The sequence below is a fragment of the Anomaloglossus baeobatrachus genome, chromosome 3 (genome assembly GCF_048569485.1).
Source record: "Anomaloglossus baeobatrachus isolate aAnoBae1 chromosome 3, aAnoBae1.hap1, whole genome shotgun sequence".
In the NCBI taxonomy this organism is placed as follows: domain Eukaryota; kingdom Metazoa; phylum Chordata; class Amphibia; order Anura; family Aromobatidae; genus Anomaloglossus; species Anomaloglossus baeobatrachus.
In genome coordinates this window covers 121,312,946-121,330,210 of record NC_134355.1, presented here as the reverse complement: position 1 = coordinate 121,330,210, position 17,265 = coordinate 121,312,946, and the positions used below count along the sequence as shown (strand labels likewise).

Sequence of the window (17,265 nt, the reverse complement as noted above, 5' to 3'; positions counted from 1 at the left end):
CTGTTCTTGGTATCAGTGGGGGGCCCAACTGTCAGACTCACTTTGATCACAAAATAGTCACCTATCCTATTGATTGAAAATTATCTATGCTGGGAATAGCTCTTAGGGGTACTTTATACGCTGCGACATCGCTAGAATTTGCTAGCGATGTCGAGCACGATTGCACCTGCCCCTGTTCCACGGCCGATATGTGGTGATCGCTGCCGTAGCGAACATTATTGCTACGGCAGCGTCACACGCACATACCTGTTCTGCAACGTTGCTGTGACCGGCGAACCGCCTCCTTTCTAAGAGGACGGTTTGTTCAGCGTCACAGCGATGTCACAGCAGCGTCACTGAACCGCCGCCCAATAGAAAAGGAGGGGGGAGATGAGCGGCCGGAACATGCTGCCCACCTCCTTCCTTCCTCCTTTTCCAGTGGACGCAGGTAAGGAGATGTTTGTCGTTCCAGCGGCGTCACATATGGCGATGTATGCTGCTGCAAGAACGACAAACAACATCGTACCTGCAGCAGCACCGATATTATGAAAATGAACAACGTGTCAATGAGCAACGATTTTGCACGTTTTTGCGCTCGTTGATCGTCGCTCATAGGTTTTACACGCTACGATGTCGCTACCGGAGCCGGATGTGCGTCACTAACGACGTGACCCCGACGATATATAGGCAGCGATGTCGCAGCGTGTAAAGTACCCCTTAGGGTTCATGCTCACAATCAAGACCCGCTGTGCCCTGGATGCATGGGTCCTGACCTGCGGGGCCGCAAGTCTCCTCCACAGGAGAGCGCAAGAGACTGCAGGTGCCCACGATCAGGGTTTAGGGCGCTGCGGTCTCTCACTTGTGTTCTCCCTACGGAGAACGCTTGAAATTCCACAGCAAAGAATTGACATGCTTGCAGCTCGGAATGCCGCACCGCAGGTCAATTTTCGCTGTGGGCTGTACATGCACAGAAATCCCATCCACTATGTTTGTCCTCTACAACGCAACATTTTGGATGCAGCAAAAACACGCTGCATCCAAAACACTGCAAACACTGATTGTGCCTACGCAGCCTTAAAATAAGTCATTCCATTAATTTTTGTCCCCTAAAACTGTGTACAAGTGTAAGTGGTATAGGGTGTACTCATCTATCGCGGCCATGTCTGGGATCCAGCACAGTTCTGCTCCTCTTCTGAGTGACATCACCGCTCAACAGTGTCTCCGGATCCCACCGCAGTCTTCGTAACCCAATAGTGGCTTTTACATTGAACGTTACAACTGCTCATGTATAAAGAATGGAATGAGATAGAGAGTCTGAAGAGCGGTGACATTATTCAGAAGAGGAGCAGAACCACACTGAATACCGAAGAAGACAGCAGTACATCAGTATGTTCACACATTGACGCTACACCACGTATACATATACACAGGTTTGGGGGAAAATCAAGGGAAGGCTTCTTACCCACAAGAATAACAGATCTTGACCTAGAGCTAATGTACTCTTTATATATAATGTGCACTAAAAAATTCTGTAGAATTTTAGAATGTGTGCACAAAAAAATATTAATCCCACCTGTAATTGACCCCTTTATCTTCCACATCAATGGCTGATCTCTGCATTTCTTTACATTATTTTGATGGCTTGAACATTATCTTCCCATGCAGAAAAGAAACAGGGAATACCCGTGAGACAAGCAATTACCAGTCTCATTAAAACTCTCCACTATAAAAGGCCGTGCAATCTCTTTAAATCCCTTCACTAGAAAACATACAAATAATCCAATAAAAATCATGTAAATAATATGGATAATTATCAATGCACCAAGTCTGCCATCTTCATGGTGACTGGGGCACGTGGCTCTATAGTAATGAATATGGCTTTGGATCGTTGCTATTTGATGCTGAAATGAAACAGAATTTATTCATTTTTCTGCTTATAGCTTTTCCTTTGCACAACTCTTTTCATATTAAATCTACTTATCATTTCTGCGCTTAGGATCACTCCAATACACGGATGTAATCCAACTCATAAAGTACAAATTGTCATGTCTATGTAAATTATACCAGATTTATGAGAGAAGTACAAGTGTGCTTTAAAAGAATGGTTAATATACTGAGTATTGAATTTATTGGTAACATTCTAAACAGAATGTTAATAGAAAGATTGTCAGCTCACCCTGCAGTAGGCACCAGAAGGAGGCCTCAGTCAGCGCACGGAGCCGCCCTGGTCTGGGTCGAGAAATGAACAGTGAGAAGAAGATCTCCAGCATTCAGGGACATCAACAGGTAAGTGAAAAAACTTCAATTTTTATTTTAGAAATAGTTCATAAAATTATGTTAATGCAACATGATGGACCAGCAAACACAGTTATAGTGTAGCCATCCTACGCGTTTTGGCAGAAGCGCCTTATTGATGGATATGCTCTGTAAGAGGAGCATCTCTTAGAGATCACATCCATGAAGAAGGCATGTCTGCTGAAACGCCTTACTGTGTCTGTTGGTCCAACATGCTGTATTAACATAATTTTATGAACTATTTCTGAAATAAAAATGGAAGTTTTTTACTTACCTGCTGATTGTCTCTGGATGCTGGAGATCTTCTTCTCACTATCCTAAAGAGGATCATTACTCCTGACAAGGCAGATTTAGTAAATACTTCTATTACTCTCCAGTCTGTCCTGAACTCCCATTGTCTGACTAATCAACTTCTCTCCTCACTATTCCTCTGCTTCTCTCCTCTGCAAATCCCTTCAATGGCTTCCAATTTCCCAACAAATCCAGTTCAAATTATTAACATTGACCTACAAAGCTGTCCATAATTACTCTTCTTTATATATCACCGAATTGATCTCCCAATATCTCCGGTCCTCTCGAGACCTTCTCTCCGCCACTTTTTTACTTTCCTCACCCAATCGTATCCAATACTTCTTCCGATTATCCCCCATTCTCTTGAATTCTGTGCCCCAACAAGTCCAATTATCCACCACAATCGTGACTGTCAGATGGAGTTTGAAAATCCATCTCTTCACCACCACTGGAACTGCCACAACCCCTTAACCTACTGTCTCCTCCCCATTTTCCTGTAGATTGTAAGCCTGTGAGGGCAGAGTCCTCTCACCATGTATTTCAGTATCTCAATGTTAGTTTGTACATTGTAATTTATATATGTATTTTGCATTGTAAACCCCTTTTCACATGTACAACATACAAGAATCAACGGTGTTCTAAAAATATATAAATAATAATATTACCCCTAAAATATCATTTACAGAGCATCTTTCCTGTTGTGTTGTTCATGCGTTATTATTTCTGGCAATGTACACTACTCACAGAAAGTAATGGATATTTGGATTTTAGGTGAAATTTCAGGATGATCCAAAACTGCTCTCTAACCTTTTCAGGTGAACTTAATGTAACCTTCTCTAAACCTTTGGATGCACATGTTCAGCTGTTCAATGTTTCAGGATTTTTTTACACAACTTGCTGTTTTCTAACAAGGAGCTTAATGACAAAATTCTCAACAGGTGTTTGATCCATGAATTGCCCAATACATTTTGGGGTTCAATTAGAATTGATATATAAACAGTCCTCCTCATCATGCTGTTCACATTAGGCCAAGACAACACCATAGGCTATGTGCGCACGTTGCGTACAAGCCCTGCAGAAATTTCTGCAGCGATCTGAAGAGCACATGTGCGCTTTAGATCGCTGCAGAAATGTCCGTAGTGAGCGCCGATTCCATGCGCTCTGCCTGCAGCTCCTGCCATAGACAGAGCAGGAGCTGCCGGCAAAGCGCAGGAAAGAAGTGACATGTCACTTCTTTTTGCGCAGCGCTTCGGCAGTAGCCGAAGCGCTGCGCTCTTAGACGCCACGTGCGAACGGCCCCTGCACAATCTCCATAGACTGTGCAGGGGCCGCAGGACGCATGCAGTTACGCTGCGCTACAAAGCGCAGCGTAACTGCATGTTTTTACGCAACGTGCGCACATAGCCTAACAGTTGATCAACAGTATCTCGCCATTGCGAGACTTCAAGCAGGATGTTCTCAGACAGAAGGCGCCACTGAGCTTAGAGTGTCAGTGTCACCAGCAGGTTGAAGGCCAGTGTCCTCAGTGCTGACCACTGATGAAAGTTGATTCATTATGAGCAGAAATGATGGCTCCCAACGATGTTGGAGACGTCAAGAAGAGAGCTATGCATCAGCCACTGTTGTCATCAGATGAGCCTTTGCTGGTGGTGTTACAGTGTGGGCTGGTATGTGTAGTCAATACAGAATGGCCCTAAACTTTGCAAATGGTACAGTGACAGCCCCTACTACTGGAATAACATCATTAACCCAGTCATTGTGCCTTTGCATGAACAACACAAGTCTAAATTAATCTTCATGGACAACATTGCTCCTGCTCATCGAAGTTGCATCATTAGGGAGTGACTTCTGGAGACTGCGGCACCTCAAATAGAGTGTCCTGCACTTTCTCCAGACCTGAATTCCATAGAAAATCTATGGGACCAGCTGAGTGCCATGTAGAGGCTCAGAACTCTGTACCCCGGAACATCATAAATACATTAGAACACCATGAATGTTACAGGTTTCTTGATTTATTTCTTTACTTTTTTTTCTCATTTCACAAAAGCTCCTGTGAGTTTATAAATATGTGTGAAATGTTATCCATGTCATTATGTGGTTGAGAATTACACAACTTTATGGTAAAAAAACCCAACAAATTGGTGTTGTTGTGGTGCTTCAGCGTAGTAAATATGGGGCTTTTCGCTCCAGTTAATTAAGGAAAGCTAGAATTTTTATTTCATGAAGGAAAACGCTATCATGTACATTGCACACATGGTGCTGCACATCTGAATATACTGTAAATAGTATGTCCGCCCTACAGCACCACATTATGTCTGCAGACACATTAGCGTATGGCATCCGATGCGAGAGCAATGAATGCGATATGCTATGACCCTCGGCTCAGGCTCTGCTGCGAGCGTGAGCTGAGTGTCATGCGACTGTGACCCAATCATGTGATTGGGTCACAGCTGTGCAGCTGAGGCGGACGCTGCGTAGAAGAGGGAGGGGTTAATCCCCCCATCATCTCTATTGTCATCCTGTGCGTATATCGCACTGCACTGGGATCACATCCGAGTGCAGTCCAATGTTTCTCTCGCACCCATACACTTGAATGGGTGCAAGTGATATGGCTTTTGCAGAAAAACGCAGCATGTTGCGACTTTTCTCGAATCTAGAATCTTGATGCGAGCAAAGCTGACCAACTATTCTCCCTCATTGACTAACATTGGTCAGAGTGCAATGCGAGATTTTTTGCAATTGCACGCGTCTGTTTTTCACGCTCGTGTGAGCGTGCCCTATAGCTGAGTAGCTCTGTAAATACATTACACTATTAGGTTCCAAATATTGGTCTTAATCACACCTTCAAGCCCTGTGCCTACGAGATGTAGCTGTGGAATTTTCTGCAGATATTTCCGCAGGTTCACACAGCAGCTCCCCGGAATCCGCAGCTATCCATTAATGCGGATTTCAGGAGGAATTGTTGCGGTAAACCTGTGGAAAACGTGCGGAATTTGAGCGTTATTCCTGTGGATCTCCCCCCCTGTATCTCCATAGGAGAAAGGCAGGAAATCCGCAGGAAAATCCGCAGGAATAATTGACATGCAGTTCTTTGCGGCTGCGGGAAATCCGAAGCATTTTCCGCAGCTGCAAATTCCAAATCATTGAAACTCCACTCCCCAAATCCTATAGAATAACACGGGGAGTGTCTGTGTCTTGCGCAAACCTGCGGATTTATCTGGAAAATCTAGAAAATCCACAGGTTTTACGAGGCAAAATCCGCAGGTATTTTCTCCCGTAGGCACAGGGGCTCAAAAGAAAGAGAATCTAGTATGCGCCAAATTTAGTAAACTGAGTGAACCATGATGATAGATTTGGTACATCTTATGATTTCCATGTCTAAATGATAGATACTTTTAAATCTATCCCTATGTCTGTCTTGAAAACAGACACAAACACTCTTCACACCCTGAAGGTTCCGTTGGCTTCTTCTATGAACTTGGAGCTTTAGTTCCTTCCATTAATATTTTATTAGTTCTATTACCTTTCTCTGAAACCAATTGAGAGTTTCTTTGGCTGTGTGTTTGGGATCATTATCTTGCTGAAACATCCAGCCTTGTTTCATCTTCATAGTGGTAGATGGCAGCAGATTTTTATCAAGAATTTCTCAGCACATTTGTCCATTCATCCTTCCTAGAGTTATATGAAGTTTGCCAGTGCTGTATACTAAAAAGAAGACCCACACCATAATGTTCCCACCTCCAAACTTCACTATTGGTATCATGTTTTTTGCATGATATGTAGTGCCTTTTAGCCTCCAAATAAGGTGTGTATTCTGACATCCAAAGAGTTCAATTTTGGTTTCATCTGGCCACCCTATATTCCCCCAGCATTTATCTGGCTTGTCTTACTGTAGTTTAGCAAATTTTATATGCTCGTGAACATGCGTATTGTTCAACAATGCAGTCTTGCATGATGAGCGTGCATACAGGCCATGAAGGTTGAGTGCATTAGTTATCGTTCTCTTTGAAACAATTATACCTATTGATTTCAATCTCTGGCTCCCACAGGTGGTTCTTGGCTCTTGCCAATGGTTCTGATAATTATTTTCTTTCCTCTGTTTAAAATCTTGCGGGGAGCACCTGGTCATGGTCAATTTATGGGGAAATTATGTTCTTTCTGTTTACAGATTATGACCCCAACAGTATTCACTGGAACATGCAGTAGTTTAGAAATTGCTCTTTAACCAATGCCATCAGTACATTTTGCAACAATAAGATTTCAAACGTTTTGAGACAGCTCACTGGTTTTACCCATCATGTGATGTTTCTTGTGTGGCACCTTGGTAAGGAGACACCTTTTTATAGGCTATCAGTTGAACCAGCCAGATTATTTTTCACTAAGTGGCAGGATTGCTTTCTAATTACTGATAGATTTTAGCTGGTGTCATGACTTTCCATGGCTTTTTCCACCTCTCTTTCTTAATGTGTTCAATACTTTTCCCGATGTCATTTCTCATTAGAACACGTAACTTCATCTATGGACATCTATGGTTTGATTTCTTTCCGTGCGTGGATTGGGTGGGTTGTTACTCATGCCTTTTGCTATGTGCATTTCCATTCACTTTTACATGGAAAGCTCCCAACATGAATTGCAAATGAGGGTCATGGGACTGTCATTTTGTCAGAGTAATAGGTAAATTGTGAATACTAAACAATATAATATCAAAGCAATGGAAACATTTGCAGGAAACATATTCTGGGAAAAGGCTCTTATAAGAAAATAGGCATGAGTCACCTTCTCGTCTTCCTGCAATCAGTATTTCACTGCTCTGGTTAGAAGACACATTGAAGAGTTACTGTGATCATTGCTGATATTAACATCAGAGATATCTGCAAACACTCCAAATGTAAAGCAGGTAAATGGTGAGAAAATAAAATATAAAGAGATAATTCTGAATTTGGTGTTTTACAGGCAAGGAGGACATAGAGAATGGAGACATTTTTGGTTTTGGTGCCGGGACCATCATCCACATTCTCTTTGAATTTCTTACCCTAGAAAATTAAAGTGGTAGTCTGTATTTGTATTTTAATAGGGACATTTAAGGCATATCAATATATTGTGATAAACATATCCAACATACGAGAGTCTTACTGCTGGATCCTGCATTTTTCTCAGACACAGGACCCGGGTGCTTGCTCTCATTTAATAGAGAGGTCGTCGTTCACATGCAGTTCCCTCCATTCATTTCTATGTGAGTACTAAACGTTACCTTAGATATAGTTGCATAGATATCAAAATCCTTTGACCCATGACAAAGATTATTATCCTGGCGTATAGCCTGCTGTGAGTAGTTGGAGTGATAATTGCCTTTTCTTACTATAGATCTTACTGTTGTAGAAGCCTGTACCAGTGATGTAAAATGGGGCACCAAGTTATATCGGGACGCAAAATATTGGGTCTCCATACAAAGTCAATATGATAACATGAGAGGATCGGTTCCTAGAGAATCTTCAATGAACAGATGGAAAGTGCTGCTACTGTTAGCAGTGCATGGGAGCAGTGAGAGCCTTGCACCCAGCAAGCTTCATTCAGAACAAGGAAGCTCCCCTGCTTGCGACTGCAGAGCGCAGCAGTAGACATGAATTTGTCACTGGTTGCTGCACTCTGCATAAGCAGAGATAACAAAAAGCTCAATATGCAGTGACAAACAAAAGGGTAACAATGTTTTGAACTTTTGACTGTCAGACTCTATATCTCATTATCCACTATAGCTGTAAGCGTGAGACTACCTTTATTTTATAGACAATCATCTTAGCTATCTCATACATAAATTTGACTTGCAACTATTATATCCTTAGTTATGCAGATTCTTGTCATGTCACTGCATTGTTACTGTTTTACTCCTGGTGAGTATAAAAAAAATGTCTTCCTGTATTCTACAAATTACAAACTGTTCTCACATTCCCTAAGAGCTCAATGTGTTATTGGGTTGATGCTCAAGCAAAAGGTCCCTTGTTCGAATCGAGAAGCAGCCATGCTTCCAAATAAATTACATTTCCAAATAAAATAGAACTAAAATCATCCACTTCATCGATAGCAGTCTCTCAGCCAAGAAAATTGAAAAACTGCATCATGTACTATTACAGTTGGAAGAATATGAAATGAAGTCCGTCCGTCCATTCACAAGCCAAGAGGTGGACATCCAGGCAAAAAGTCAGAGTTAACAACTTGGCTAATCACAAGGTCTATCAGTATGACAGACCCGGCAGTGGGGGTGGCTTGTGTGTTTCATAATAGTGAGATCACAAACATCCATGCAAACACTGAGCGACGCATGTTACACAAGTCTGGAATGGTGGCCCATAAAAAGATAAAGAAGCTTCGACTTCAATCTCATCACATGTCAGCTCAAGTTTGCAAAGAAGTACGAAAAGTGGACAGTAGAAGATTGGAAACGGGTGATTTGGAGCGTTGCAATGAAAGTTAATAGACGAAGGAACTGTCAAGTTCAGTGGAGGAAGCCTGATTATATGGCGTTGTTTCACAGCCAAAGTATTGAATATATGATCAGGATTGATGGTGGTCTCAATGCTAAGGTATATGTGAATATCCTACAAGACAAGTTACTTTGTGCGCTCAAGTACTATGAAAAGAATAACATTGTGATCCAGCAGGACAACGATCTGAAGCATACCTTGAGCTTGGGGAATAAATGGCTCAATAAAAATGAAGTAGAGGTGCTGGATTGGTCCCCATAGTCCCCAGACCTCAATCCAATCCAACACATAGGTAGAGAGGGAGAAAAAGCTCTATACATACCCAAGTGAGTGGATCAGGATGCAACAACATTGGGAACATGTAGAAGAGACCTGGGATCAGATTTCGTTTGGGACATGCTTGAATATGATATAGAGCATGCCCAGAAGGATTCAGGCAGTGTTGAAAGCCAAAGGTAGATTTACAAAATAGTAAAAATTAAAATTTAGATTTTTAAGAGTAAAGCAGTAACAATGCAGTGACATGACAAGAATCCATATAACTAATCATATGGTAAATTTATATATGAGATAGCCAAGATATTTCTCTATAAAATGAAGGTAGTCTCACGTTCAAAGCTGTAGTGGATGGTGAGATATGGAGCCTAAAAGTCAAAAGTTCAAAACATTGTTACCCTTTTGCTTGTCACTGTAATTAATGTGTCAACTATTATAATTATACTAAGCATTATGTCATCTTCATCTTTGTCAATACAGAGCATAGCAGCATGGCAATGTCATTGCAACTGCTGGGCTCTGCATAGGCAGCAACAGAGATACTGCCTGGCAATCTGTGTAGCTTTTAGTGATTTGAATCTAAAGATGATGTAGATAATAGTGAATGGGGCAGCGGGCACTATACTTAAGGCACACTGGGATAGGCAAAGACACTGTACTCAATTTGGGGAATACATAAACTCAGGGCACACTAAATATTCATCTGCAGAGCAGCCAACGATTGCTGCGCTCTTCATATCATTCAATTATCATGGGCTCCATCTGTATTGTGCTTTGTGGCAGCTTTTATATTGGGGGGGAAAGTGTTACACGCGTAAGTTCCATTCTAAAAAACTGGCACAAAATGGACATTGTAATTGTCAATGGGGCCCCTCTGTTTGAGTCCATAACTGATAAAAATGGAGACTTTTACAAATAGATTATACAGTTACATACAAAGTACATTTTTTCATGTAATCCGCACATTTCTTTTTTCTGACAGCCAGTGGTTTTTGTAAAAGTCAAGAAAGCCCAGCTAACATTATAATCTTCATCCTAATCAAAAACTATCCAAATAAAGCCATTAAAAAAACATGGTGAAGGTTGTTCTTTGTTAAAGGTCAGTAGGGTATTATAGTGTTGCATTAAGGAAAATGTCAAGTGTATTTCATTTTATTTCAGTTTATTAGATGTCAGACTATAGAAGCAAAATAGTGGGACACACTGACGGACACAGACAGAACAGGGCCCCTGTGCAAGGACAATACATGGGCCCTTTGCAGTCCAAAACTCATCATAAAGCACAATTCCACCTGTTTTGGAGATAGAAATGGGCCCCCTAGCCTCTTCGGATCCGATGCAGCTGCACAGGCTGCACCAATGATATGTCCGCCCCTGGTGGGACAGATTTCTGAAGCTAAATGAGGCAGATTCTGGTGTAATTTGTGTCAAGAAATTGTCTTGCAAGACTTTGGGCCCGATTGATCAAGATTAGAGTTCAAGCCAGTCTTTATAAAGTGGTGCGCTGGAGTTAGAAGCTCCTGATTCATACAGGGGTGGACAACTCTTCATAAATTTGGAGTATCTGACGAGTGGTGTGCGCCTCTGTACAGCGCCAAACGTTCATTCCAGTCAGATACTAGAGCAGTGATGACCAACCTTTTGAGCTTGGTGTGTCAAAATTCATAAAAAAAACCAGCATAACTCGGGTGGTGTGTCACTTCTAGAAAAATCCATAATTTTGTGATATTTGTAGCGGAGGGTTAGAGAGGCGTGTTATGTAATGTGTGGTACATAAGTATGCCTTACTCAGGACCCTGATTAAAGGTACAGAACACAAATTAACGGCAATTGCATCCCGATCTATAACACAAGCCGCAGCCGCCGGTGATTTAACTAAAACTGTGTGTGCGTCCCCCCCTCAAGTTGGTCATTTCGGAACAGTTTAGGCTGCACATACAGTTCTAGTTAAATCACCGGCGGCCTCGGCTTGTCTTATAGATCAGGATGCGGCCGTCTGCTCATACCGCGCGTGTCATAGATTAGTCATCACTGTACTAGAGTGAGATTTCTGGCTTATGCAACGCCATAACTCGTCATGAACTAGTCGAGCTGTGGTGTCCCACCATTGGCCGCAGCCCATCCTGCTCCATCTCCACCTCTTTTTCAATGTTGGGAGAAATTAATGTGAAAATGCCAAAAATCGCAAAATTTAGGAGTAACTATAAATTACATCTAAATTTTGTGACTTCCTAAAACTTTTACATCAGACTTCTGGAAAGCTTTGATGAATCAAGGTCTATATTTATTATGGGTTGTTTTATGATCATGATCATAAAAACGGCAATTAATTGATCAAATCTACGGGAGAGTGCTGCCTTCCCCCAGGAGGACAATGAATATAGAACAGTATCTATTTGTATATTCTTGGTGTCCTACCTCATCTAGGCCTCAACAGAGCTGTTGATTGTTATTAAAGGGGTTATCCACCCAAGCTCTGTACATCCTCTTCATAATTGTATAGACATGTGGTCGGTACAACATATCACCAACTACAGAGGTCACATGCTATTCCAGGCAGAAAAATAAGGACTGATAAATGATCTAATGGAATCATTTAGCAGGTTTTTGCAACCTCATCTGAGAGCAACATAATGTAGGCAAAGAGATTCTGAATCCAATGATGTATCACTTAGATTATTGGGCGCAGCTGTTCTGATACAATCAAAGATTTTAGTATTACCAAAACAGCAGAGCTTAAAAAGCCTACCCCAGGCTTTGTATATACATTGTCTATAGACAGAGAGGTGGTAATTACAGAAGAGTCGGAGTTGAGCTCACACACTGCTGCTCCGACTGGTGATAAAGCTAGGAAGCTTGAACTAACATTGCAGGTAAACAAAAACACTTGGTTGTAATCTGTATGTTAACCCTTCCAGATGCTTCCCATCTTCAGATTGCATAGCAAAAACCTGCTGATAGATTCCCTTTAATGACACAAGACCCTGTCCAAGTCTACAAGTCAAAACTGAATACTAAGGCGGGCTTTACACGTTGCGACATCGCTAGCAATTGCTAGCGATGTCCAGCACGATAGCACCCGCCCCCGTCGCACATGCGGTATGTGGTGATTGCTGCCGTAGTGAACAATATCGCTACGGCAGCTTCACATGCACATACCTGCTCGGCGACGTCGCTGTGACTGCCGAACAATCCCTTCTTTAAGGGGGAGATGCGTTCGGCATCACAGCGACGTCACCGCAAAGTCACTAATTGGCTGGCCAATAGAAGCGGAGGGACAGAGATGAGCGGGACATAACATCTCACCCACCTTCTCCCTTCCGCATTGCCGTCGGGACGCAGGTAAGGAGATGTTTGTCGCTCCTGCGGGTTTACACACAGCGATGTGTGGAGCTGCAGGAACAACAAACAACATCGTACCTGCGGTCGAACCGATATTATGGAAATGAACGACGTTACACAGATCAGCGATATTGTACGCTTCTGGGCTCGTTCATCATCGCACCTAGGATTTACACATTGCGATGTCGCTACCGGTGCCGGATGTGCGTCACTAAAGACGTGACCCCGACGATATATCGGTAGCGATGTCGCAACGTGTAAAGCACCCCTCAGACAGGAAATTATAGTCAATTGTGAGTGCTCCAGTGGGTAATGTGAAAAAGTTTGCAATTTTACTGGAGAGTGACTGACTGGTGTGGCCCGAGCTGAGAATTATGGTATATTTTCTGCCTCTATTTGTAAGCACCTAAACTAATATTAGGCCCAAAACACAGATCAGGGGAAAATATTTTCATTATATTGACAATCATACTTGTATGTGACAGTATGGATAGAAGTAATATAAAGGATAGACTGAAGTGTCAACTATAACAATAAATCCAGCCTCCATTTTAGATGGGTGTCATGCTTTCAGAGAAGTACTAAGAAATCTTTATTTAGTTAATTCTCACCCTCACTGTAAATAAAGGTAAAAGGAGTTTTCCTGCTTCAGACATTTATGGCATATTCCATCGTCTCAAATCTATTATGAGTTGCGATCACACAGTGTCGAAATACTGAAAATCCATGTAATCAACTATAATCTGCAGGAGGAACTTGTTCAATCTCCCTACAGCAGCCCCACAGGACAGATAAGGTACTACATCTTGCCCAAAGAAGTGAATGCGCCATCCATATAATGCTCTGATGTGTTGGACCTCCACAGCAAGACACACTCTTTGTAGCTAAACTTGGCTCTGGGATATTTGGTGCCACCATCTATTAACTTTCTAGTTGGATATTGGAAAATTGCTCGACCACTTTACTGCTATTAATGTAGGATAATATTATATTTTACCTTGGTGTCGATACAGTCAGATTTACTTACCTATAGCGTATATACAGTGATGATATCATAACTAGCCTTCTCATAAAAAAACCCATATGTGGCTGACATAGCCCTACACGTAGTGGCAGGTTTGCATTTCCAGTAAGTGATAGAGTGAATGGATTTTGTTCCAATGATTTCCCCGGGGAACACGGGAAGATTGTCGACATTCTCCAGGAAAAAGGATCATCAAACAGGCAATTATGCTAAGTGTAAAGAACAATGTGTCTTTGTACATGCCTCCTGCCTCTTCATATGTATAATAAGGATTTATCGTAGAAACCCTTATCCTACAAATCATATCAGAACTTGCATTAATAAAAAAACATGGAAAACTGCAACACGTAGTTAGCGTAAACCATGCAAGAATTACTGAAGCAATCTGTATATTCTTATACACTTGTACGTTTTCTCGTGTGAAATATTGATATTACCGCATATTACAGGAGTTAGTGAGCCGTTTACATGACTTAGAAACATTGTTTATATATAAAATGTATATATATATATATATATATATATATATATATATATATATATATCTATGGATATATATATATATACACATATATATATATATATGTATACATATATATATAAAATTATTATATATTATAAATAATACAGTACCATCAGATTGTGCGGAGCTCTATAAACAAAACAGAAGGCAATAAAGAACATAAAACATTATAAAATAATAATAATTATAATAATAATTATAATAATATTTATTTATCTTCTTGTGGCAACATATTATTTAAATAATATAATATTAAAACAATTATCAAAGCAAAGCATCTTCAGAGATACATCAAGAGTGATCCTCACCCAGAAGAGCTTACTATCTAAAGAAGCAAAATATAGACAAAAGTTTACTTTTAAGCATTAGTTTGTTCCAGTATCTACCGTAGCTCAGGGCAACCTGCTGTGCCAGGAAGACTTTCTTGGGTATCACAGTCCAGACATTTGGAAGGTACAAATGAAAATAGGCTACAAGGAGGATAAGTGATGGGACCATCCTCACTCCCTATGGTATTTAAGTTTGTCGGAGCAAAACAGCTTGACTTTAGTTGACCTGTACATGGAATTTTGGGACAAAGTTCTTCCCCCAACAAGTTTTTGTTTTCTTTACACATAGTAGAATGTGCTTGGCAACAAGTACTGTATATCCTAAATGACTCAACCACAATCCAAACAATAAATAATCCTGGCTGTAATGTAAATAATAGCACTGATACATTAGTAACTCCCTGATGCAGCAATGTTGCTTCCAACCTGCAGTGGTCTCATGATTGGAATCCAGAGTGGTCCCATTGATCCACAGTCCTGGAGATACTGAGCTGCCTGGCATTACATTTCCCTGCACAGACAGGCTTGAACATCAGATGCAGGCAGCATATTAACTTCTCTGTAATAAACAACCTATGTGCTGCATTCTCCACAGCATGAAGCCCTGCTCCATCACATGAATGCTCACACACTGCAGCAGGCAGCATATACTGGTAGAGGATCTTACCTTAGCAAGGTGAAGCACCTCACAGCACTGATAAAAGTTAATTGTGGAATAGCTGCTCCATCTGATCCATGGAAGTGATGTGATTCAGTCTTGGACTTGTTGGTTGAGGATGCAGCAATCAGCCCAAATGCAAAGCAATAATCAGCAATGAGCCCCCTAATACACAGCAGGAGCTGGAGAAGAACCTGAATTGACCAAAGGTGGGAGGGAGGGGTCCACACAGGAGAAACACAAGAAGAAGGAATGAAGAAGGCTTGCAGGGCTCCAAGTGCAATGAATGGGATAAGAATACACAAGACGAATGGGGGCCAACTTTTGCACTGCAGCAGCCTGCCTGACTGTTACATTTGCAGCTTTTCCTGGAGCTCAGCAGAGGGAAGAAGAAATAGATGTGTATAATAAGGAGAGGCTGGATGAGGTGGGAGATAAGGGCAGCAGCCACTGCTAGGCTGACAGTAATTTACAGCCCCTGCACAGGAGAGGTAGAGACATGGAGGGAGGAGGATCCTTCTTGGTCTTAAAGAGAGCTGTGCTGCAACTGATCTCATTGTGAAGGAGATTGGGAGTTATTTCACCCACAGATACAGAAATCCCTGTCATAGGAATAAGTGTTTTATGCCACTGCATTATGTATGGTCTGTGATGAGGACCAGGAGGCGATTCCTCAGTCTGTGCACGTTTAGTGCGCCTGTCCAGCAAATAAATTCATCAGAGCAGAGGAATCATGCTCATGTATATTGTATGGCGGGCAATAGACGGGCTGCACACGGTGCCCGCTGTACGGAGAGGCTCCCGGCAGGGCGACGCGCTCCGCCAATGTCATCTCTCCCGTGTACTTTAAATAGTTGTGATTGTACTTATCTGGGGTGCGATAATGTCTCCGGACTGCACATTTCCAATCCTTATCTGGGTAATGAAATTCTAAGGTGGGCACCGTGCCACAAGGAGGAATTTATAGCAGAGGTGTCTGGGCACAAAATGTGGAACAGCATCGGATTTGTGATTAGCTGTCACTGGAAGCTTTCACTCGCATAAATCTAACTGAAGGGTAATTGCACTAAGTACATTAGCACTTTTTTTTTTAACGACGTCAGAGGATCTGTAAAAAAAATACACTAAGAACAGGCGATCGCTAAAACGAAAAGCCTGTGATGGCCCAATGGCATCATCTCAATGTAAGACGGATGGAAGCCAAAAGGAAAGGGATTGTGTAATCATGTGATTAGTGGCGGATATCGGCCACCTGATCCCAACAGACAAAATATCGTAATACTTGTGTTTAAACATTTAGAAAATTCAAATTTCAATGAAAACAAAAAAGCAATAATATAATAACAGCACCAAAAAGGAACCCTATACAGGAGGTCCATTTTGTTACAGGGACAGTTATAAAACCCCTGGGTGTAAGCATGGGTATAATGAGTTGGGGGTCTATTGGCAAGCATTTGATTTGGGCTCTAGATGCTTGGAGGAGCTTTGAAAGTTTACATACTGGGTGTCATGGTTCGCCTCCCCATCCACATGGCTAGAGGGCTGAGCCTTCTCCCGGGCCTCACTTCCAGAGCCTGGATGCCTTAAAAGCTGACATTTCCAGTGACCCAGCGCCGGCTATAAGCTTAGCGCTGCTTTGCCTGTGATTGCTGGTCCTGTGAGTGACATCCTGATCCGTCTGTTCCTGTGCCCCCATGCCCTTGTCTGTGTTCCGTCCCCTGGTCATCCCTCCAGTCCTCTGTCCCCTCTCCTACCTCCCCACTCAGTTGCTTCATCTGGTACTGACCTCGGCCTGATCTTGACTCTGCTTCTGCTCTTTTCTCCGGTCCTCCTTCTGCCCGTACTGTGCTTGACCCAGCCTGCCTAACCATTCCTCACACACCCCGCTGCTCTGCTCCCCAGTTGTGCTGTGAGGCAGTGTACGAGAATGTCGCGGGCGTCCCTGCTTCCACAGCCGCGGTTCACATGTGGCTAGACGCCATCCGTCCCCCTTAGTCTTTTTCCGGCTCCTCCTCTACAGGGGCGGGGTTTCAGCTTTCGCGCCTCCACTACTCGGATAGACGCTCGAG

General features: G+C 42.3%; 1 protein-coding gene across 4 annotated transcripts in view; it reads right to left on the bottom strand.

Moving 5' to 3' along the window:
• The window catches only part of SYNDIG1 (synapse differentiation inducing 1), a 462,371-nt gene extending 446,529 nt beyond the window's left edge, over positions 1 to 15,842 (bottom strand). Inside the window, exon 1 of one of the 4 annotated variants that reach the window (XM_075339413.1) lies at positions 15,206 to 15,842. The gene's annotated coding sequence lies outside the window, so the exon portion shown is untranslated. The remainder of the gene's footprint in view (positions 1 to 15,205) is intronic. The other 3 variants (XM_075339412.1, XM_075339415.1, XM_075339414.1) reach the window with 3 other exon arrangements.
• Positions 15,843 to 17,265: the final 1,423 nt, after the last annotated feature.